The 19419-nt window shown below is 36.9% G+C and overlaps 1 protein-coding gene and 1 pseudogene across 3 annotated transcripts in view; both read right to left on the bottom strand.

Annotated features, from left to right (window-relative positions):
• The window catches only part of GOLM2 (golgi membrane protein 2), a 107875-nt gene that overhangs the window by 12045 nt on the left and 76411 nt on the right, over nucleotides 1-19419 (bottom strand). The window lies entirely within an intron of this gene.
• Nucleotides 4690-19190, bottom strand: LOC148107059 (elongation factor 1-alpha 1 pseudogene; annotated as a pseudogene).

Below are 19419 nucleotides of genomic sequence, written 5' to 3'. Positions count from 1 at the left end.
TGAAATTATCTACATTGCTTTTTGATCCAACAAAGACTCATTAATGTATGTGAAAGGTATTGCACTGGGCACTGTGATGCAAAAATAAACTTACTATCTCTATTTCTGGTAACTCATTGTAGTAAAGGGAAACAAACATGTAAACAAATATTTAGAAAGTGATGCTGTATGTGCTATACCCCAATGACCTAGAAAGTGACATCTGAACATGGAGACTAGTGCTACCACTGGTTTCTATTTGATAGAGGAAGTCTGGACTTTACGTAGGAGGCAACAGGCAGTTGTCATGATTTCTTTCAAGCTGAGAACAGGAATCTATCTGGCTTATGTACCACAGCAACTCCACTGTCTATTCAAGTAAGGAGCTATGAGGACTTAGACTAGAAAGATATAATAGGAATTTAGTTAGGAACAGATGAATCAAATACATTTAAAAATGACAAATTGAATGCATGGCACAATGGAATGGAAAGACTCAAAGAATGATTTTATAATCCTAGCCTGGAAACTAAAAATAAAGATACTTGTACCCAAAATGGAAGAACTGAGAAGGTATGGGAAAGCAAATGCTTTAGGTGTACTGAACTTAGGGTTACAGTAAGATATCCAAATGAAAATATTTTATAGATGCATGGAAATATGGAACTAGACTCTAGGTACAACGTGAGGGCTAGATGTATAGATTTAAGATTCATAAATATAAAGATGATAGGTTAAATTATGGGAAGATACTTTCTATGAGGAAATGAATATTTACAGAAAACAGCTATAAATCAAAGAAGTGATCTTAGGTAATAACTGTATTTGAGAAGGGGAAAAGGAAGTAATGAGGGTAAAGTTATCACATGATGGTGTAAAACTGTGATGGGTTTCAACAAGAATTAAGTATTGTACTTTATCTCTGAAGCTTTTTACCTATTTAAAGATTTTTGATTGTTATTTTTTATAATAATTTTTTATTATGTTAGTCACCATACAGTACATCCCTGGTTTCTGATGTAAAGTTCCTATTCATTACTTGCGTATAACACCCAGTGCACCATGCAATACGTGCCCTCCTTAATACCCATCACCGGTCTATCCCATTCCCCCACCCTCCTCCCCTCTGAAGCCCTCAGTTTGTTTCCCAGAGTCCATAGTCTCTTGGTTCATTCCCCCTTCTGTTTACCCCCCCTTTCTTCTTTCCTTTCTTCTCCTACCAATCTTCCTACTTCTTATGCTCCATAAATGAGTGAAACCATATGATAATTGTCTTTCTCTGCTTGACTTATTTCACTTAGCATTATCTCCTCCAGTCCCGTCCATGTTGCAGCAAATGTTGAGAAATTGTTCTTTTTGATGGCTGAGTAATATTCCATTGTATATATGGACCACATCTTCTTAATCCAGTCATCTGTTGAAGGGCATCTCGGCTCCTTTCACGATTTAGTTATTGTGGACAATGCTACTATGAACATTGAGGAGCATATGGCCCTTCTCTTCACTACGTCTGTATCTTTGGGGTAAATACCCAGTAGTTCAATGGCTGGATCATAGGGTAGCTCAATTTTTAACTTTTTAAGGGACCTCCACACTGTTTTCCAAAGTGGCTGTACCAACTTGCATTCCCACCAACAATGGAAGAGGGATCCCCTTTCTCCACATCCTCTCCAACATTTGTTGTTTCCTGCCTTGTCAATTTTTGCCATTCTAACTGGCGTAAGGTGGTATCTCAATGTGGTTTTGATTTGAATTTCCCTTATTTTTAAATCAGTTCTATCTCTCAGTAACTACAATGCTAAAACTGTGCCCAGCTAGGTGAGTAATATGGTAATTATATTCAGTTTGGATCTCCAAATTTCCTTACATTTTTCCAAAATTCAACTGTGTACTTGAATATCATTTTCATCCTGGTGGCTGCCTGAAGATGATTAACTAACTTACAGCCTATCAGTAACAAGATACCAGGTCCATCCCAACAGTTTAAACATGAGAATACGAAGAAAGAAGCAACATACACTCTAGCTACTGAAAGTCTTTGGATGGTATCAAGTTGTAAAAAAAAAATCCTAAGAGATTGTTGACACATGTTTCAGTTCACTTTAAACAATACAACAGAACTTCATACAGAATGATAGGTATTCTGTAAAACACTTTAAACATCAGACTCCAAACTCTGAAAACCAGTAGAAAATGAAAAGATGACAACAAATAACTATAACATTTCTCAATCACAAAAAGGTATTTCAATCAAGAGAACTAGAATGTATGTTTTAAGCCCATACTGGAAATCAAACCAAGGTAAGTTACTTTTTTGCTTCATTAGCTCAAGTTTTGCTTATAGGTTTCAATTTCTCAACTATTGTACGAAAAACAGGTTTTATGTTTTTCTAGTCATTCTTTAAATATATTATCACTATTATAAAGAAAATGAATCGATCTGAGTTGGCCATAATAACTCCAGAGAGAAGAAAAGAGAGTAGCCTTCATCTTTTCCTGGTATCCACTCTGTACCATTCATTTGGAAATCAACATATTCAAATGACTCTTACATTATTCAATTTAACACCTACAGTTTTGACTACTTCAAGTATCCCTGAGGGTCCATGGCATGTGATAACTTATAATCTGTTGAGACATGAGTTAAAGAGTTTGAATGCTGGAAGGGTGAGGTGTGCAAATTGTGACGACAATGTTACTGCAGGCTTTCCCTGCCAAGCAATGTATAGGGAAAGCTACCGACTGGCTTTTGAACGGTTTACTTTGATTTTATTATGAAGCACATTATGGGGAAAAAAGACCATACTTATTTTACATCTCAAGGTACAGGACCTGAATGTAGTAGGCACAGGAAGGAATCTGTTAACTGACTGTGGACTTATGGAAGGTAAAGAGAACCGAGGGAAATGAAAGAAGCATGGTAGCTGGAAATTATGTCTAACAGCATCTGAACAACCTGACCATCATCATTCCCCAACCCACATTCCCAATGCAAAGAGGTTTAACTGCTCTTTCCCCTTCTTTACATTATCCACAGGCTACATTTTTGTTATTTTTTAAGACTAATTCTATGAGGGGGAGGGAGAAGAAGAGAACAGGAACACACAATTTGATTTCCATCAAGGTCAAATACTGTTCTCCTTTACCTTTTGTTTTTATCTTCCACCAAACCTACTGGACTAGTCTTAGAATCAGCATAAAATAAAGGGGCCTGAGGCAGGAAGTAATCTGCTAATTTTTGAGTAAGTAATACCGGGCACATATCACATATTTATGACAAGTACATCAATCTTATGTACATTAAATAGTCGGACACTCCATTTTCAACTTCAGTATTCAAATATTCTTAATAGTTTAAGATTTTAGTAATTTGAGACAGAAAGAAAGCACAAGCAGTGGGGAGGGGCAAAGGGAGAGGGAGCTCAGCAGCCTGATGTGGGACTCGATCCCAGGACTCTGGATCATGACCTGAGCCAAAGGCAGACGCTTATCCCACTGAGCCACCCAGGTACCTCGAAAAATTGTTTTTCTTTTTTTTTAAAGTAAGCTCTCCACCCAACATAGGGCTTGAACTCATGACTCAGAGATCAAGAGTCCCATGTTCTACCGACTAAGCCAGGCAGGCGCCCCTACAAAATTTTCTTTTTTTTGTTTTATTTTAAATTTTTCTTTATAAAATAGCACTATGATGCATACTTTACAAAAGTTTGACAGATTTTTCTATTTTTTTATTACTAAATATCTTCAGATATACAGAGAAGTGTGGAGAATATAACATCCATGTTTCCATCATCCAGAATTTCAAATTCTTTTTGTCATGTTTGTTTTAGAACTTTTAATAAAGAAAACATTACAGATGCATAAAGTTCCCCAGGACCTCTCCCTAGCATTCTCATCCTACCCCAAAGATAACCTCTATCTTAAACTGGGTGTTAAACATCCCCATGAAACCTTATGTACTCATTAATAAATAGTATTGATTCACAAGCCTCTAAACTTTAAATACATGGCATCTGGGCAGGAAAGAGTTAACTTGGCATGCCTGGTTTGCTCAAACCTTGTACATTCCAAAGGAAGGTTTGTCTTCAGGACTGGTAGTTGGCTGGAAGGTGGAAGATAACTTCTGAGCCTAAGGAATGTTCTGCCTGATAAGTATTTTTGTATGCCTGAGGCTTTGGGCCATGCTATACCAGTATTATTAGATATGTTTACCCTAAAAAGCAATTTATGGTGTATATTTGTTTTTGCTAGGTGGAGGGTAGGAGGGCTAGAGTGTGAGGAACTGAGCTCAGTCATGAGGGCATCACATGACATGTGGGCACCACATGACTGACCCCCAAGGAACGAGTTTCCTGAGTTGGCAACACTTCACACATATTGTCACACGTGTTCACTCGGAGGATTAAACAAATCTCCATGCAATTCCACTCAGAGGGGACACCCAGAGGCTTGCATCTGCTTTCTCCTGGATCTGGCCCCATGAGCCTTTTCCATTTGCTGGTTCTAATCTCTGTCCTTTCACTGTACTAAACCATAACTGTGAGTATAACTCTTCTGTGTCCTGTGAGCCCTTCTAGTGAATCATCAATCCTGAGGGTGATCTTGGGACTTCCAACATAGCATAATGTATCTGTTTTGCAACTTGCTTTATTCTCTCATTATGCTTTTGAGATTTATCCATGTTGATAAATGGGGCTTTGTTCATTCATATGAACTCCTATATATAATTCCATTTTATTTGTATGGCACATACACAATGATTTATCCATTCTCATACTGATGAACATTCATTTCCAATTTTCAATGTAATAAACAATGAATGCTCTTGTACAGGTCTTTTAATACATCTGAAAGTGTTTGTAAGTACATATTAGGTACTAAGTTGTAGGGTATGTGCATCTTTTCACTCTTAAGATTCACTTTCTGATTAACAAAATTTCTTAATTTTAATCAAGTCCAATGTATCATTTTTTAAATTCATGGTTAGCTTTTTTGGGGGAGGAGAGATTAATCTGGTTTAAGAAATATTTGTCTACTCCATGTCATGAAGATACCATTTTGTTTTCTTCTAGAGGTTTTATTAGCTTTAAATTTTAAGTCTGCAATCTATCTTTTTTCTTTTTCTCATTAAACTTTTGTTTTAATGGGTCTCAAAATTCTATGACAGATTTTTGGTCAAGTTGTTTCCATTAAAAAGTACCGATTTTAAAAACTAATAACTTAAAACTGCCACACACACAAAAAAACAAATGGTCCACAAAACATTCTCCTTTCCTTCTGAAGGTCTTATGATGCATTATCATTAACTAGTCTTACTATTAAATTTAAATGGCCAATTGACACAAACAGTTCTGAGACCGTTCTTCCACCACTGATAAGACTGGGATGGCAGGTATTGGGGATAATATTCATTTAGCCTTCTGAGCTTTCTGGGCAGACTTGGTGACCTTGCCAGCTCCAGCTGCCTTCTTGTCCAGTGCTTTGATGACACCCACAGCAACCATCTGTCCCATGTCATGAACAGCAAAACGGCCCAGAGGAGGATAGTCAGAGCAGCTCTCAACACACATAGGCTTGCCCGGAACCATATCAACAATGGCAGCATCACCAGATTTCAAGAACTTGGGACGATCTTCAGCTTTTTTTCCAGAATGAAGATCTATCTTCTCCTTCAGGTCAGCAAACTTGCAAGCAATGTGGAACTGTGTGACAATCCAGCACAGATGCATATCCAGCACTGATTTTGCCTGGATGGTTCAGGATAATCACCTGCGTTGTGAAGCCAGCTGATTCCACTGATGGGTCATTTTTGCTGTCACCAGCCACACTGCCATGACAAACATCTCTGACAGATAGGTTCTTGACATTGAAGTCCACACTGTCCCCAGGAAAAGCCTAACTGAAGGCTTCATGGTACATTTCAACAGACTTTACTTCAGTTGTAACACTGGCTGGAGCAAAGGTGACCACCATGCCAGGTTTAAGAACACCAGTCTTCACTCGGCCCACAGGCACAGTACCAATACCACCAATTTTGTAGACATCCTGGAGAGGCAGATGCAAGGGTTTGTCAGTTGGACGAGCTGGTGGCAGAATGCAATCCAGAGCTTCAAACAGTGTGGTTCCACTGGCGTTCCCATCTTTATGGGTGACTTCCCATCCCTTGAACCAAGGCATGTTAGCACTTGGCTCTAGCACGTCCAACCAGAAATTGGCACAAATGCTACTGTGTCAGGGTTGTAGCCAATTTTCTTAATGTAGGTGCTGACTTCCTTAACGAATTCCTCGTGTCTCTTCTGGCTGTAGGGTGGCTCAGTGGGATCCATTTTGTTAACACCAACAGTAAGTTGTTTTACACCCAGCGTGTAAGCCAGAAGGGCATGCTCACGGGTCTACCCATTCTTGGAGATAACCTGCTTCAGATTCACCAACACAGCAGCAACAATCAGGACAGCACAGTCAGCCTGAGATGTGCCTGTAATCATGTTTTTGATAAAGTCTCTGTTTCCTGGGGCATCGATGATGGTCACATAATACTTGCTGGTCTTGAATTTCCACAGGCAGATATCAATTGTGGTACCATGTTCACATTCAGCTTTCAGTTTATCCAAGACCCAGGCATACTTGAAGGAGCCCTTTCCTATCTCGGCAGCCTCCTTTACAAATTTTTTGATAGTTGTTTTGTCGATCCCACCACACTTGTAGATCAGATGACCAGTAGTGGTAGACTTGCCTGAATCTACATGTCCAATGATGGCGATGTTCATGTGAGTCTTTTCCTTTCCCATTTTGGTTTAGGTTTAGCAGTGGTTTTCACAACACCTGTGTTCTGGCGGCAAACCCGTTGCGAAAAAGCTCTGCAATCTATCTTGAATTTAATTCTGTATGTTGTGGAGGTAGGAGAGCCAAGGTTAATATTTTCCCATTTGGCTATCCAACTGACCCAGTACTATTTATTGAAAAGACTATCCTTTCCCCCATTGCATTATATTTTTTAAAACTTTTTAAAAAGATTTCATTTATTTATTTTGACAGAGAGAGAGCACAAGCAGGGGGAGGGACAGAGACAGAGGGAGAAGCAGGCTCCCTGCTGAGCAAGGAGCCTGATACAGGACTCGATCCCAGGACCCTGGGATCATGACCTGAGCCCAAGGCAGACGCTTAACTGACTGAGCCACTTGGGCGCCCCCCCCATTGCATTATATTATCAATGTTGTCATAAATCAAGTGACTATATACGTGTGGTTAATTTCTTCATTCTTCAATCTGTTCCACTGGCCCATCTGTCTATTCTTGTGCCAATACCATATTGTCTTAATTACCTCATCAATAATAGTTTTATAAATCTTGATGTCTGATCATAGAAGTCACTAAGTTTTATTCTTCCTATAGATTACCTTGGCTAGTCTTAGTCTTTTGCATTACCATACATATTTCAGAATCACTTTATTTCCATCACATTTCACCAAATTCCACCCAATTTCCACCAAAAAGAAAAAAAATGCTGCTGGAATAATGAAGGGGAATTCTAGATCTAGCACCGGAATTCTAGATCAATCACAGAAGAATTGACATCTTTAAAACACTGGGTCTTCCAATCTATCAACATGGATTTACTTATATATCATCTAATTTCCGTCGATAACGTTTTGTAGTTTATAGAAGTTCTTGTGAATATTTTGTTAGATTTTTTTTCAAGAATCTGATGTATTTTATGTGATTAAAAATAGTTTTTTGGGGGTGCCTGGCTGTGAAGCATGCAACTCTTGATCTTGGAGTTTGTGCGTTTGGACCGCATGTTGTGTATAGAGATTACCTAAAACAAAAATCTTTAAAAAAAAATAGTTTCTTTTTAAAAATTTCACTTTATATGTTTTTTGCTGACATATACAATTAATTTCTTATAATAGCCTTCTAATAACTTTGCAAATGCTTATTTAATACTTATTTACTTTAATAGTTTGTAGATTGCTTTGACTTTTTCACATATAAAATTATACCTGCAAATAATACCAATTTTATCAGTTTTATTTCTTCCTTTTCAATCTCTACACTGTTTATTTTTTTCGCACTTTATATCATTGACTAGTACCTACAGTGAAAAGTTGAAAAGAAGTGATGATAGAGGTTATCTTAGTCTTCATGATTTCAAAGGGAAAATTTTTGATAGTTCACCGTTAAGTGATGTTTGTTATAAGGTTTTTGTAGATACTCTTCATCAGATTAAGGAAATTACTAACTAGTCCTAGTTTGCTTAGAGTTTGTTGTTTATCATGAATGCATGTTGAATTTCTTCAAATGCTTTGCATGTATTGAGATGCACCTACTTGATTTGTCTCATGTATTTTGTTAATGTGGCAAATTACATAGACTGCTTTTCAAATATTAAATAGCCTTGCATTTTGAGAATAAACCCAGTATGGTCATCATGTATATCATTTTTATCTATCCCTGGATCCGATATGCTAATATTTTATTCAGTATTTTTAGATGTACTATGTTGGCAGGAATTGTCCTGTAATTTTCCTTTTTCATAAAATACTTAGTTCTGCCATCCAACTTATGCTGGGCTCATAAAATGAGTTGGGAGGTGTGATCTCATTTTCAATTCTCTGAAAAAGTTCGTGTTAGATTGGTTTTATTTCTCACTTTAAAGGTTTGGAAGAATTCACCAATGAAACCATTTGGGCATGAAAATTTCATTAAGGGATGGTTTTAAATTACAGATTCAGTATCTATTTTTTTTTTAAGATTTTATTTATTTATTTTAGTGAGAGAGTGTGAGTGTGCAAGAACAGGGTGGGGGGGGGAGGCAAAAGGGAGGGAGGAGAACAAGCAGATTCCCACTGAGCACAGAGCCCAATGCAGGGCGTGGAGCCCCAGGTGGATCTCACGACCCCGAGTTCATGACCTGAGCCTGAAATCAAGAGTTGGACACTTAACCAAATGAACCACCCAGGCACCCCCCAGATTCAATATCTTAAATAAACATGGAACTATTCAGATTTTCCATATCATCTTGTGTCAGTTTTATACACAGGTGTTTTTCTGGGCTACTATCCACTTCTACATTTTCCAATGTTTTGGTAGTAATTCATAATATCTCATTAATATCCTCTAATGTTATTCATACGGCTGATATGGATGCTCTTTTTCATTTCTGATATTGATAATTTGTGCCATCTCTTTCTGTCTTGATCTGTGCTAAAGGTCCTATTTTCACTAGTCTTTTCAAAGAACCAATTTTCAATTTTATTAATTTCATTATTGATTTCATATAGTGATCCTGGATTTAGTTATCTAGCTAAACTCTCTTTTTAGTTGTATTAGTGTCTCTTTTGGGGTGTGGTGAAACTTGATTACCTATTCAATTTACTTCATTGTTATTGGTTTATTCAGGTTTTCAAATTGTCTTGAGCCAATTTTGGTAACTAATTTTCAAGAATATTACCGATTTGATCTAAGTTTTCAAATTTATTGTCAAAGTTTTAAATAAAATTTTCTTGTGATTTGAAGATTTAATGTACACCCTCTGGGTTGGGTTGTTTTTTTTTTTTTTTTTAAGATTTTAAGTAATTTCTACACCCAACATGGGGCTTGAACTCGCAACCCTGAGATCAAGTTGCACACTCCTCTGACCTAGCCAGCCAGGTGCCCCTACCTTCTGTTGTTCTGAATATTACTCATTTTATCTTTTCTATTTTTTTCATTGGTATTACTAGAGGTTTACCTCGTTTATTTTTGGTTTTGCTCCTAGTTATTCTAGAATATTTTCCACGTCACTTATGATTCCTCTTACCTATTTTTTTCCCTCTCTTCTGTATTCTTTCCATTTTCTCTGCTGTTTTTTTTTCTCCTTTCTGTGAGGTCAGATTTTTGGGGTTCTAACCCTGACTTAGCTATTTACTGGCTAAGTAATCTTGAAAGCATTATGAAACTTCTTTTTGTCTGTTTCCAGTCTATAAAATGGGAATAATATCTACACACTGATTTGTTATGAGTTTATATATACAAATACCTCTAGAACAAAAACGGGCACATACTAACCACTCCAATGTTAGCTATTATTATATTAGTATCATCATCATTAGTAGTAGTTATAGTACAACTACTTCAAACACTACCACTACTATTACTATTTTGAATTCGACTCATTGAATTTTTTTAAAAGATTTTATTTATTTATTTGAGAGAGAGAGAGAGAGAGAAAGAGTGAGAGGGAGAAGAAGAGAGAATCTGAAGCAGACTGCACTGAGCATAGAGCCGGACTCAGGCCTTGATCCCACAACGGTGAGATCATGACCTGAGCAGAAACTAAGATTCAGAGGCTTAACCAACTGAGCCACCCAGGCACGCCTCAACTCATTTAATTTTTAGGGGCTTTTTTTTTCCTACTGCTTTCAAGGCCATAAATTTAGCTGTAAATATTACTTCAAATGTATTTCTCACATTTTGATATGCGTGGTACTATATTATTGTTCAGTTCTGTGAATTTTTAAATGCTGATTATTAATTCTCCCCTCAAAAAAAAGTTCTTGATGACTGACATTTTTAAGTTTATAATGTAGGGGTTTTAAGATACTATTCATGATATAAATTGCCTAAAATTTATCAAGACTCTTTGTGACCTAGGATCTAGTCAATTTCTGTAATTGTTCCACGTATATTTTAAAAAGTCTCGCTACTAAACATAGGGGTCTGAGGCACCTGGGTGGCTCAGTGGATTAAGCCTCTGACTCTTGGTTTCCATTCAGATCATAATCTTGGGGTCTTGGGATCAAGCCCTGAGTAGGGAATCTGCACTCAGCGGGGAGCCTGCTTGTTCCTCTCCCTCTGCTCGACTCCCCCACTCCCTCTCTCTCTCTCTAAAATAAATAAAATCTTTTCTAAAACAGGGGTGCCTGGGTGGCTCAGTTGGTTAATCGTCCACCTTTGGCTTAGGTCATGATCCCAGGGTCCTGGGATCAAGCCCAGAGCTGGGCTCCCTGTTCAGCAAGGAGTCTGCTTCTCCCTCTCCCTTAGCTCCTCCCCTCTTCCCCATTGTTAGTGCTCTTTCTCTCTCTCAAAATAAATAAACAAATCTTTACAGTTGTTCCTCTTGTCATTATGGAGTAACCTTTTTCTCTTTTCCTTAAAATCTGTTTTGTCATTTGTTAATACTTAACATCAACTTTCTTTAGTTTTCACTAAGGAATATCTTTATTTAAATTATGGTAAAACATACATAAAACTTATCATCTTAACCATTTTTAAGTGTACAGCTCAATGGCATTAAATACATTAACATCGCTGTGCAAAAACCACTACCATCCATGTCCAGAACTTTTTTCATCTTCCCCAACTGAAAACTTCATATTCATTAAAGAGTTATATACCCTCCCCGACCCAGAGCCTAGCACCTACCACTCTTTCTGTTTCTATATATTTGATTACTCTAGGTACCTCAAATAAGTAGAATAGTAACAGTATTTGTCCTTTTGTAACTGTCTTATCTTACCTAACATAATGTCTTCAAGGTTCATCCATGTTGTAGCATGTGTCAGAATGTCCTTCCTTTCTTAGGTTGAGTAGTATTCCTTTGTACCTATACACCACATTTGGTTTATCCATTCATTTGGCAATGAACACTTGGGTTGCTTCACCTTTTGGCTATTGTGAATAATGCTGTTATGAATATGGGTGTACAAATATCTGCTCAAGTTCCCTTTTTTCAGTTCTTTGGGGTATATACCAAGAAGTGAGAAATATCTTTTACAGTCCTTTTCTTTTCATATTTTCTGTGTGTATGCGTTTAAGATTTAGCTGTAAACCTTTTACAGCTGGATTCTGCTTTTGTATCCTTTTATGATCTCTTTTGATAAATTTAATCTGTTTATATTTATCATGGTTTTTGTAATATTTGACCTTATTTCTTTGATTCTATTGTTTAGATTCTCTTCTCTAAATTTTCTTCTTTCTTTCAAAATTACCTCCTTTTCCTCTTCTATCCACTTAAGTTATATGGAAGTGGTACATTGTATTTCTATTTTTTAAGTGATTACCATTAATTTTTAAGTTTTTATATTTTTAGTTATTTTTTAGGTAGGCTCCATGCCCAACCTGGGGCTCGAACACATGACCCTGAGATCAAGAGTCACATGCTTTACCAACCACGCCAGCCAGGTACCCCAATCCTTACTTTTTAAACACATAATTTATACGTTTTTTAAACAAAATTACTAAGTATTCAGTATTTCTATCCTCTTTCTGAACAGCACATGGACCTTTTCACTTTACTCTTGAATACCTTCTCTTTTATTATTATTTGCTGTTTTCTTAATACAAAAATAGTTTAAGTCAATAAATTAATCAATAGGTTTGATCAATTTGAGTTCCCATTTTTTGTAGCTATTACTAGCCCTCTTCAATTTTCTTTTTACTGAAAAATAACCTTTATCCTTTACTGAGTGTGTTTATGAAATGTAAACTCAGTCTTGTGTAACTGAGTATGTCCTCATTTTATCCTCATTGTCCTCATTAGCTGGTATAACATTCTACATTGGTAGTTATTTTCCACTCATCACACTGAAGATATTATTCCATTATCTTTTGTCATTTGATTTGCTTTATGAAGTCTACTGTCAATATCATTGTCATTCCTTGGAAATAATCTATATCTTCTGGTATCATTTAAGATTTTTTCCTTGATTTTTAGATACTCTGAAGTTTTCCTACTATGCCTAAAAGCAAAGATTTTCTTCATTATCCTACTTGACACTCAGCAGGCACATTTGAGCTGAGAACCCATGCATGTCCTTATTCAACTGCAGAAAATTCTGAGCTCTTCAAATTCTTCAAAATTGTTTTCAAGTATTGATTATCTACCATTTCCTCCATTCTCTACCTAAAACTCTTATTAGACATACATGTATCTTCTGCCTTAACATCTCTGTCATATATACATATGATATATATTTGTCTCTATATCTCTTTGCCACTCTGTGTTACACTCCTAGTAAATATCTCTCGGTACAACAGCTTCCAAATCACTTAAGTCAATTATTTTCATGGTCTAGATCTCATAGACTGATTTTTATTTCAGTGATTATACTTTTAACATGCACCCCAATGTTCATAGCAGCATTGTCCACAACAGCTAAATTGTGGAAGGAGCCGAGATGCCCTTCAACAGATGACTGGATTAAGAAGATGTGGTCCATGTATACAATGGAATATTACTCAGCCATCAGAAAGAACGATTACCCAACATTTGCAGCAACATGGACGGGACTGGAGGAGATTATGCTAAGAGAAATAAGTCAAGCAGAGAAAGACAATTATATGGTTTCACTCATTTATGGAACATAAGAAATAGCAGGAAGATCAGTAGGAGAAGGAAGGGAAGAATGAAGGGGGGGTAAACTGAAAGGGGAATGAACCATGAGAGACTATGAACTCTGGGAAACAAACTGAGGGCTTTAGAGGGGAGGGAGTGGGGGATTGGGATAGGCCGGTGATGGGTATTAAGGAGGGCACATATTCCATGGAGCAGTGGGTGCTATACACAAATAATGAATCATGGAACACTACATCAAAAACTAAGGATGTACTGTATGGTGACTAACATAATATAATAAAAAATTATTTAAAAAAATTTTTTAAAACTCATAAAATTGGTTTTTATATTTATCTGTTTTTGCTTTATCTCTGCCTGTTTCTTAATTTCTTCTTTTTTTTTGAGCAAGTTAACTCTTCATTTACCTCTTTCAGCATCCTTAAACGTATTTAGTTTTTAGCAGACTGTTACATAAACTTGTTCTCACATTTCAATTGTTGATATGTTGGCTATGTCCCTTAGCATTAATATTTTTCATTTTGGAGTTTTGGTTTGCTGACTGATTTTCCATGTAGGTGGGGTATTTGTTTACGTTTTCTCTCTTTTTCCCTCTCTATGTCAACCCATATTATCTAGTAATGTTAAAGATGTTTTCATCCAGTTCCCCAGCCTAGAATGAGATTTATAATCACATTTGAGTTTCTATTCCACGATGTTACTGGGGATAGCACAAATTCAGTATAAAATCAATGGCAGTGTGGTATCACCAATGCAGCATGATTATAAGATTGCATCCCCAAGTTCGTATCTCCATAAGCCTTCAGGTTGCTCAACATTGTGGTCCTTGATAGCAGCCAGCGATAGCTTTATTTTCTGCTTCCTTTGCCAAGTGAGATGGGGCAATAACCAGGTCTTGGCTTTAAGCAGTAAGTGTGGCTCCTATCTTATTCTTGTTGCTTTTAAGAGCCAAATTCCTGGAAACCTACATTTCCAGACCTGAGCATCATAGGTCCAATCATTCAGTTCCTTTCATCATCTAGTGTTTTTGTTTCTTGACCACAGAAATGTTAGCATTATTTTAGATTATCAGTAAGTTACTCATAGTTCTCTTTTTTATATTTTTGTCTATCACCATATGTGTGAGCAGAGTGGATATGTCAAAGGTGAACTCACTAAACCATTTTGATCAGAGGCTGAAAATTACTTTTAAAAATCTCTCTCGGGGCGCCTGGGTAGCACAGTCGTTAAGCGTCTGCCTTCGGCTCCGGGCGTGATCCCGGTGCTCTGGGATTGAGCCCCACATCAGGCTCCTCCGCTGGGAGCCTGCTTCTTCCTCTCCCACTCCCCCTGCTTGTGTTCCCTCTCTTGCTGGCTGTCTCTCTCTGTCAAATAAATAAATAAAATCTTAAAAAAAAAAAAGATAAAAAAATAAAAAAAATAAAAAAATAAAAATCTCTCTCTATATATAAATCATATACTCTCTGGTACTCTAGCTTGTCTCTCCAGTGTTGCTCAGGAAAATCATTAACCTTGGTTAAATGAATGAACTCCTGCGGCTACCTACCCTGAAGCAAGCTATACAGAAAAAAACCCATAGAAGAGGCAGCTTGATCATTGCCTACTGTTTTGAGTAACTGTGTTTGTGACTTTCAGGATGCTGACATTTGAAAAGAATGGTTTTCTTTATTCAAGGCATCTAAATATACAGGGTATGTCCCGCCTACTGGCAAACAGGTAGGTCTTACATGAATTTTCAGTTTCAACTACTTTGGAGGATGTCTGATTCCCTCCTTGAAGTATGCCTCCAGGATACTTTGGAATATCCCCTAAACTACATTTTATCGCCTACATTCTACATTTTAAATTAAACCAACCCAAATAGATCTTCCAAATACAATAAAACAGGCCAACAAATTATCTAGCCACTTTCACATGACGTGGCAATACAAAATTAAATTTATAAAAATATAGCAATAAAAATATGACATGCTAACCTAAAAGACAAAAAAATACTAAATTTAAAACTGCCAAAAAATTTGTGGTGATTACTGTATAAAATCTAAGATTGTTCCTCCCATATCTAGTCAGGAAAAATTATAGCTATAAATGTATAAGGTTCTGCCTAACAGGCATTCAACAAAAGTTAGTTTAAATGAATATATTAGTAAGAAAAAGAAATGTAAAGATTTAAGTATCTAAAACTAAAAATTAAAAAGTCTGAAAACCTAAAAACTTAAAAAAAATAATAAAGTGGCAAGTCACAAGCAGCAAAGAATAAAATAAGTATAAGACAGATTAGAAATTAAACAGTGGCAGGGACACCTGGGTGGCTCAGTCGGTTGAGCATCTGACTCTTAATTTTGGCTCAGGTCATGGTATCAGGGTCATGGGACTGAGCCCTGCTTCGGAGCCCTACCTCTGCACTCTGTGGGGAGTCTGCTTAAGAGTCTCTCTCTCCCTCTTCCTCTGCCCCTCACCCCGTGCTCTTGCTCTCTTTCTCTCTCTAAAATAAATAAACAAATCTTTTTAAAAAATTAAACGGTGGCAAAATTAGCAGTCGGGTTTTTGAAAAATAGAAAAACAATTGATAAACTACAATTTAAAAAAGAGTGACTACAAAAGTTTCAGGAATAAGAATTTTAGAATAAAGAAATTACAAGTATTGGACATTCTCACAACTATATGTTGATATAATTTATGACCAGGTTTTCAATTTGATTGTGTCACTATCTACAGAAATAAAAAATTTCAAAACTGACACAGTATGTTTAACAAGTATTTAACAATTGCTTACTATGTACCTGAAGTCTGAGAAAATAAAAAAGAGTAAGACACAGTTCCTGCCCTCAAGAAGTTACACTTTAGTACAGAAGGTGGGTAAATGAACAGTTACAGAATTCAGGACACACTATCCAACATTGCTGGTTTGTTTTTCAGATTTAAGGAAACGTTTTTCTCTTTTCTCTTAAGCAATCTATAACTTAAAGCAACTTGATAAAATATACCTTTGTGAATAAAGATGAAAGAATTTCTATTTCTCCCTACGTGATCCCTAGAGATTTCAGAAACTCTGAGTCACCTTATTTTCATGCAATATAGTTATTTGGGTAAGTTCAGTAAGAATCTGTTCTCCTGGTATTAGGACACATTTCGGAAACTTTAGTTATATTACCAAGGATCTGACTAAATGTCATACTTGAGAATGATGCATAAAATCCAGTATGACCAGCTTTACAAACCTAAGGTTGACTATAAGGAGTCAATATTTATTGGGTTTTCCCTGGCTTGGCTTCTAACCTCTAGAGGCCTTTAAAATTCGAATCTGAGATTCCTTATGAAAAGTTCCAGCAAACAAACTCAAAAGACCTATGTGGGCAATCACTATTCTTGCTGCACTTATATAATCAGACCAACTTTAATGAGACTAGCCTTATTCCGCAAACAAATTAGTCTTACTTTGATTATCTTTGATAGCAATAGTGGTAACTATAGAGAGAAAAATGATGCTTCAACAAAAAACTATAGCACACCCTCGTGGGTATTAAATTCTAGTCCTATTCATTGTCTTTAAGATTTTGTTACCTACTAGGGCACCTGGGTGGCTCAGTTGATTAAACGTCTGACTTTAGCTCCGGTAATGATCCCAGAGTCCTGGGATGGAGCCCTGCGATGGGTCCCCTGCTTGGCTGGGAATCCGCTTGTCCCTATCCCTCTGACCCACCCCCTGCTCGTGCTTGTTCACACTCTCTCTCTCAAATAAATAGAATCTTAAAAAAAAAAAAAAAAAAAAAGGATTTTGTTACCTACTTGTTAACCAGACTGCCTCTTGAATCCTTCTAGTTTCCCCCATTGTCTAGCTACAACTCTTCAAATTAAAGTTTCCAATTTTTTCCCACCCTTTGACTTTGAATTACTAAAAATTAAAACTGTCCTTTTCCCAAAGCCCTGCAAACTGAAGCTGGACAATTTGATGCAAACTTCAGAGAAATCACCACAACAGCTCATGTATAGACAAATTTTGTGCCTTTCTATGTGAGTCACTGAGAAAACACCAGATCGGGACACCTGGGTGGCTCAGTCAGTTAAGTGTCTGCCTTCAGCTCAAGTAATGATCCTGGGGTCCTGGGATCGAGTCCCACATCAGGCTCCTTGCTAAGCTCTTTTCTCCCTCTGCCTGCTACTCTCCCTGCTTATGCGCTCTCTCTCTCTCTCACTAATAAAAATCTTTAAAAAGAAAAAAAAAAATTCAGCAGCTCACCAATGACATTGCCAGAGACATTCGAAGTGTAAACCAGGAAAATCTGTCATAGTTCCAGCGCCTTGTCCTTATTTCATCTGAAGATGCTTCAAGTCCAACATCTAGACAATCTTACCTGACTGCCTTCTGGGCTAAAAACTGGTCCCAACCATTAACTGTTGTTTTTCTTTTGTTTCCCTAGAAATACTCAGGACAGAGACAGGTTCAATGGGTTATGGGACAGTCTACCAACTCAGTTTCTGGAATGATATTTCTTGAAGTTTCAGATGGGAGAATGACAGGGTTCGAGACATGTTACTCCCAAATACAATACCTTGGCATATTAAATATTTTAAGCTGAAGGAATCTGAGAAATGGTATGTGGAGGAAGGACTTTCTGACCTTCGCCTAAAACAGGTGATAAAACCCTCATGTGAAAGGTACCTCCTTTTACCTGGAGGGAAGGAACATCTTTATATCCAAGACAGACCAACAACATGAAGAATCTGAACATATAGCCCTTGCTACATTTCCCCCAGCTTACTACACTTACCTCATACCCTTTGTCTTATCACATCTTTCCACAACTTTCCACTTTTTATCTGACCTAGCATAAAAACACTCAGGTTTAATCATTTCTCAGGGCTTCATTTTCTTATGAAGTGTCCTGAATCATTGAAATTTACATTAAATAAATTTGTATGCTTTCCTCCTGTTAATCTGTCTTTGTCAGTTTAAGTTTTCAAACCTGGCCAGAGACCCTAAGGTCAAGGAAAACTTTTCCTCACCTACAACAGTTTACTACAGAATAGTGTGGCATATACACTAACAAAAGTATATTCAACAGATTGAAAAAGTATGAGAAAGGAGTAACTGATACGGTCAAGATTAGTAATGATATGAAGAAGGACTTTACCAAACAGGTGACAGCAGAGCATGGTTTTAAACTATGATTAGGAACTTCTTAGAAACAGAACGAAAGGGGCGCCTGGGTGGCTCAGTCGTTAAGTGTCTGCCTTCGGCTCAGGGCGTGATCCCAAGGTTCTGGGATTGAGCCCCGCATCAGGCTCCCTGCTCCACTGGGAGCCTACTTCTTCCTCTTCCACTCTCCCTGCTTGTGTTCCCTCTCTTGCTGGCTGTCTCTCTGCCAAATAAATAAATAAAATCTTAAAAAAAAAATAGAACGAGAAAAGAAAATATTAAATTCCAAAACTTCAGAAGTGGAGGAGGTGGTGTGATACAGTGGAAAAGCAGTGAACCTGAAGATAAGGGACCTAGATGATAGTCCTGGTTGTTCCCCTAGTTACCTTAAGCAAATTAAACTTTCTGGACCTAATTTTTCTTTTCTGTGAAGTGAGGGATTCACATTAGAGAAGAGTCTCAAACTTTAATGTAAATATAAATAAGGTCTAGGGTAGGGCCTGAAATCCTAACAATCACAGGTGATATGGATGCTGCTCGTCCACTGGCCTGTACTCTGTACAGTAGGGCACTAGGTCATCTCTACAGGTTCCTTGTATCTTAAAAGTTTATTTCAAATAATTCTTCTATTATTTTGAAACTTCTTAGGCAAATATGATTTTGAGAAGAATAAAATCAAACAAGAAAGTTATAAGGTTTAAAAAAAAAGAAGAAGAAGAAAGAAAGAAAATATAAGGCAAAACTACGCTTAAAAAATTACTTCCCTTTATGTTAAATAATGTTTACTCTCTGAAAAAGAAATATTTAATAAAATCACTTTCACAATTAACATGATAATGTATCTTTCAAAATCCTTACAGGAAGAATTTATTGGACATATGAATGAGCAATTTAAAGGTACAAGAAATGAGAAATACCAAAAAGTAAATTATAACCTACATAATAGTGATGTACAACTTGAAAATAC

The sequence above is a fragment of the Ursus americanus genome, chromosome 36 (genome assembly GCF_024610735.1).
Source record: "Ursus americanus isolate L20-20 chromosome 36, mUrsAme1.1.p, whole genome shotgun sequence".
NCBI lineage: Eukaryota > Metazoa > Chordata > Mammalia > Carnivora > Ursidae > Ursus > Ursus americanus.
Note: the sequence above shows the minus strand (reverse complement) of the source record. Positions and strands in the feature narration are given on the sequence as shown.